The 5,869-nt window shown below is 42.9% G+C and overlaps 1 long non-coding RNA gene across 1 annotated transcript; it reads right to left on the reverse strand.

Moving 5' to 3' along the window:
• Positions 1 to 3,438: 3,438 nt before the first annotated feature.
• Positions 3,439 to 4,491, reverse strand: LOC127911943 (uncharacterized). The gene is made up of 4 exons (XR_008079846.1): positions 3,918 to 4,491; positions 3,720 to 3,763; positions 3,577 to 3,620; positions 3,439 to 3,488 (listed from the first exon to the last, which is right to left on the reverse strand). It is a non-coding gene; the product is annotated as an uncharacterized LOC127911943 (long non-coding RNA).
• Positions 4,492 to 5,869: the final 1,378 nt, after the last annotated feature.

A 5,869-nucleotide genomic window follows, 5' to 3' on the forward strand; every position in this document is an offset into this window, starting at 1 on the left:
CTACAAACTCTCCTTCCAGACTCATATCAAACATCTCCAATCGAAAATCAAATCAAGAGTCGGCTTTCTATTCCGCAACAAAGCCTCCTTCACTCACGCCGCCAAGCTTACCCTAGTAAAACTGACTATCCTACCGATCCTCGACTTCGGCGATGTCATCTACAAAATGGCTTCCAACACTCTACTCAGCAAACTGGATGCAGTCTATCACAGTGCCATCTGTTTTGTCACTAATGCACCTTATACCACCCACCACTGCGACTTGCATGCTCTAGTCGGCTGGCCCTCGCTACATATTCGTCGCCAGACCCACTGGCTCCAGGTCATCTACAAGTCCATGCTAGGTAAAGCTCCGCCTTATCTCAGTTCACTGGTCACGATGGCAACACCCATCCATAGCACGCGCTCCAGCAGGTGTATCTCTCTGATCATCCCTAAAGCCAACACCTCATTTGGCCGCCTTTCGTTCCAGTACTCTGCTGCCTGTGACTGGAACGAATTGCAAAAATCGTTGGAGACTTTTATCTCCCTCACCAACTTCAAACATCAGCTATCTGAGCAGCTAACCGCTGCTGCTGTACATAATCTATAGGTAAATAGCCCACCCATTTTCACCTATTATTTATACTTTTCTGCTCTTTTGCACACCAATATCTCCACCTGTACATGACCATCTGATCATCTATCACTCCAGTGTTAATCTGAAAAATGTATAATTATTCACCTACCTCATGCCTTTTGCACACATTGTATATAGACTCCCCCTTTTTTCTACTGTGCTATTGACTTGTTAATTGTTTACTCCATGTGTAACTCTGTGTTGTCTGTTCACACTGCAATGCTTTATCTTGGCCAGGTCGCAGTTGCAAATGAGAACTTGTTCTCAACTAGCCTACCTGGTTAAATAAAGGTGAAATGAAAAAAAAATAATAATAAAAATGTTCCTTTTGTAATTAAATTTGTACACAATTTCAACAACAACAAAAAATTCCACTTTGACATTATGGGATGTAAGGGGGGGGGGGCGTCTCAATTTAAATAACTTTTAAAATTCAGGCTGTAACACAACAAAATGTGGAAAAAGTCAAGACATCATAGCTTTCATTTGACACCGAATTTGACATGCTCATATGAACTTCACATGTTGTTACACGGAAATGGAAATCACCAACGGCTACATCATATTTATCAAAGAGAAACTGATGCGTGTAGCTTTCTCTAGCACACAACTGACACATAAACACCATTTCGTGTTTGCAAACGACGGCCATGAAGAACAAAAGGGTTGCAGAACAAACGGGAGTTCGCAAAGAGAGAGAAAAAAAAAAGCCTGAATTTACATGTTGCTTATGAGCGCAGTTCAAACTCCTTTTGGATTATAATTGGTATTTAAGGCTTGTATGAATGTCCTACTAAATATAATGTTCTGTTATCGTCGCCAATCAACTGCATTTTACTTGACCTGTAAAATGGCTCTTTGGCTAGCTTTGCTTCCGGCCTATGAGACAGACAGACCTGGAAAATGGCTCTTTGGCTAGCTTTGCTTCCGGCCTATGAGACAGACAGACCTGGAAAATGGCTCTTTGGCTAGCTTTGCTTCCGGCCTATGCCAATGAGCATTAACATTCTAGCTTACAACTTCTGCATCCAAAAATAGGTATTTTTCAAAGATCACAACCAAATATAAATCTTAGTTCAAGCAATAATCCAAACTACATTGTAACTGTATGACAAAAGCATATTTATTTAGTACACAAGTGATATTTTATATTTTAATTTACATTTTTAACTTCTAATTACTACCACAAAGATGGACGCCAGTCCGCAAATTGAAACTTAAAATGGTCATGTCGATTCTTTTATATATATATATATATATATATATATTTTTTTTTTATCTATATTTCTATAATCGCAATATGTTTCCTACAGAGGCTTGACAATATAACTTTTCAAAATATATAGACATTCTCATTCAAGTCAGCATTATCTAATGTATGGACCTCCAACCATTGTTGTGGTACCATTAGATTAGTTGACAATTCAAAACCTTCCCATTTTAGTAGATTTATCAGCCAAAACGTGACACCCACCTTGTATTCAAAAGCATGTGGTGGGCACAACATAAAAACCTAAGATTATATGAAATAGGGTTGTGAACAAAACTATATGAGAGTATGAAAAAAATATTTTTAAAAATCTGAATTTACACGTTTAGTTTGAGGGAGTTTTACGAGAGGAATTGCTTACCATCTGTCAGACTGGGCCAGAGTAGCTTCTCAAAAAAGCTGACACTGGAGAGAAACGTCATTGCGTTTAGAATTGTTATTTGTTGCGCAATCGCGTGTTAAAAACTGTTTTTATGGCCACGATTAAAAACAGAGATACTATTTTTATTTCTCAATCTTAACTGATAATTAAAGTGCGCCTCCCATCCGAGTGCGTAAGCTATAGACAACGGTAAGCAGAATCAGAGCATCACCCACCACTTTACAATGTGAGCTTGAGGCAGTATAAATGGTTTGAAACCTCAACGTTTTTCCTATACTTCAAATAATGATGCGTGGTCTAACCTTGCTTAAAAAAGTAGCGAAAATCCATCTATAGCAACTTGGAGCCAAATATTTTATGAAGACTTCATCATGCCCATTAACCAGCATTTCAACCAGCATGTCAACTTTATTTCGTTGTCCAGAAGCCAAAAACATAATCCTAGTCATATTATCAACCCATCCTAGTTGTTGCTATTAGATTCCCCCTCTTTCTAAATTTCTAACAGAGATGTATCTGTCAGACATACAGGGCATTCGGAAAGTATTCAGACCCCTTGACTTTTTCCACATTCTGTTACGTTACGGCATCATTCTAAAATGGATTAAATCGTTTTTTTCACCTCATCAATCGACACACAATACCCTATAATGACAAAGCAAAAACATTTTTTTGGCACATTTCAGACCCTTTACTATAATGAATGACAAATGGATGAAATGGCCAATAATTGTGTACAATCAAATTTAATATTAGGACTAACTGAATGACGAGGGAGAAGAGGTTTGATTTCATTTAGAGCATCAATAGAGTTACGATGAGTTTGTGTTTATCAGCATTGGCGCTATTATATTAACAATTTGACAATTTGCCTCGCGGGTTGATACCATTCTCTTTTATGTTTAACTTTGTACAAAATAAGCTGTTACAGGACTGTTTTAACTATTTCTAATCAAATATATTTTAAGGGAAATGAAAACACGCTGTGTGTTGCCTTTAGAATAATGCAAAACATATCCATGAGTCGATCCAAGTTGATGAACGGGAAACAAACGATGCTAGTCAACCTGCACAGCCCGGCCCATCGAAACTACACCTAAACTACACCTAAACCCAGTCAGCCTGCACAGCCCGGCCCATCGAAACTACACCTAAACTACACCTAAACCCAGTCAGCCTGCACAGCCCGGCCCATCGAAACTACACCTAAACTACACCTAAACCCAGTCAACCTGCACAGCCCAGCCCATCTAAACTACACCTAAACCCAGTCAGCCTGCACAGCCCGGCCCATCGAAACTACACCTAAACCCAGTCAACCTGCACAGCCCGGCCCATCGAAACTACACCTAAACCCAGTCAGCCTGCACAGCCCGGCCCATCGAAACTACACCTAAACTACACCTAAACCCAGTCAACCTGCACGGCCCGGCCCATCGAAACTACACCTAAACTCAGTCAACCTGCACGGCCCGGCCCATCGAAACTACACCTAAACTCAGTCAACCTGCACAGCCCAGCCCATCGAAACTACACCTAAACCCAGTCAACCTGCACGGCCCGACCCATCGAAACTACACCTAAACTACACCTAAACCCAGTCAGCCTGCACAGCCCGGCCCATCGAAACTACACCTAAACTACACCTAAACCCAGTCAACCTGCACAGCCCAGCCCATCTAAACTACACCTAAACCCAGTCAGCCTGCACAGCCCGGCCCATCGAAACTACACCTAAACCCAGTCAGCCTGCACAGCCCGGCCCATCGAAACTACACCTAAACTACACCTAAACCCAGTCAACCTGCACGGCCCGGCCCATCGAAACTACACCTAAACTCAGTCAACCTGCACGGCCCGGCCCATCGAAACTACACCTAAACCCAGTCAGCCTGCACAGCCCGGCCCATCGAAACTACACCTAAACTACACCTAAACCCAGTCAGCCTGCACAGCCCGGCCCATCGAAACTACACCTAAACTACACCTAAACCCAGTCAACCTGCACAGCCCGGCCCATCGAAACTACACCTAAACCCAGTCAACCTGCACGGCCCGGCCCATCGAAACTACACCTAAACCCAGTCAACCTGCACAGCCCGGCCCATCGAAACTACACCTAAACTCAGTCAACCTGCACGGCCCGACCCATCGAAACTACACCTAAACTACACCCAAACCCAGTCAACTTGCACGGCCCGGCCCATCGAAACTGCACCTAAACTCAGTCAACCTGCACAGCCCGACCCATCGAAACTACACCTAAACTCATTTCACACATAAGTTAGCCTACATACAAGATTAAATTGACAATCTGATGAGTGACAATGTTAGGCCTATCATCTTGTAATTTACAGATGCAGGGAAAGGATCATCAACTTATCAAATCCTCCTTCAGAGTCACGTGCACGTAAAACATTAATTTCTATATAGTATCAGAATATTCTGCAGTTTCTATGACACTTATCTTAGCCAAATAACTCTCAAAATTCAAGAGGTGCAGCACTATTTTCAAATCTCACTTTTTCCCCCAAAAATATCTATGCCGTCCATGCATTCAGCACAAGACCAGTCACGCGCCAGCATTACTCCGGCGACTAAGCAACAAAAATATATATATTACAATAATAAATACAATAATAAATAATAAATTAACAAATACAAGTAAATAGTAACAATCAAATGTCATTCATCTGGGTGAAGAGGATGACTTTACTTAGAACAATAGTGCAATGACGATGAAAAATGGTGGGTATTGTGGGCAGTCTAGTTATTTTATTATGAAAGGCTGGAAATGGCATATAAATTCCCCTCAGAGTCAAATCAGACATTGAATACAACATACTATGTGTGTAGTTCACAATGGCAAGCCCAAACAAACGAATGGACGCGCTGACAGCATTGCAAATGCTGCAGAATTTAGATGAGTTGGGAGTCGGATGGAGGATCGAATATCGAGCTTTAAAATCGACGTTGCTGATGAAGAGTCTTCATTCCGGTTCTAAAATGCCGACTTCAAGCCTCCCCCCTCCCGATTGCCTGAGCCTCGACGCAGAAAAAACCAGAACACAGCCAACTGAGACGGTGCTCCCAACTGCCTCGGTGAGACAGGAGTCTGGGAGGGGATGGCACAGTTTGGGTAGAAATTAATTATGAGTTAATGTGACATGTTAGATGTTACAACATATCAGAGATTGTACTGTTCCTCACAACAGGAAGTGAAACGGTACATGTCTATGGATAAACTCAAAACAGTTATAGGGCCTCCCAGGTGGCGCAGTGGTCTAGGGCACTGCATCACAGCGCCAGCTGTGCCACCAGAAAATCTGGTGGCCCGTGGGGTGACGCACAATTGGCCCAGCGTCGTCCGGGTTAGGGAGGGTTTGGCCGGTAGGGATATCCTTGTCTCATCGCGTACACCAGCGACTCCTGTGGCGGGCCAGGCGCAGTGTGCGCTAACCAAGGTCGCCAGGTGCACGGTGTTTCCTCCGACACATTGGTGCGGCTGGCTTCCGGGTTGGATGCGCGCTGTGTTAAAGAAGCAGTGCGGTTTGGTTAGGTTGTTTCGGAGGACGCATGACTTTCGACCTTCGTCTCT

Source organism: Oncorhynchus keta, chromosome 25 (assembly GCF_023373465.1).
Source record: "Oncorhynchus keta strain PuntledgeMale-10-30-2019 chromosome 25, Oket_V2, whole genome shotgun sequence".
Classification (NCBI taxonomy): Eukaryota; Metazoa; Chordata; class Actinopteri; order Salmoniformes; family Salmonidae; genus Oncorhynchus; species Oncorhynchus keta.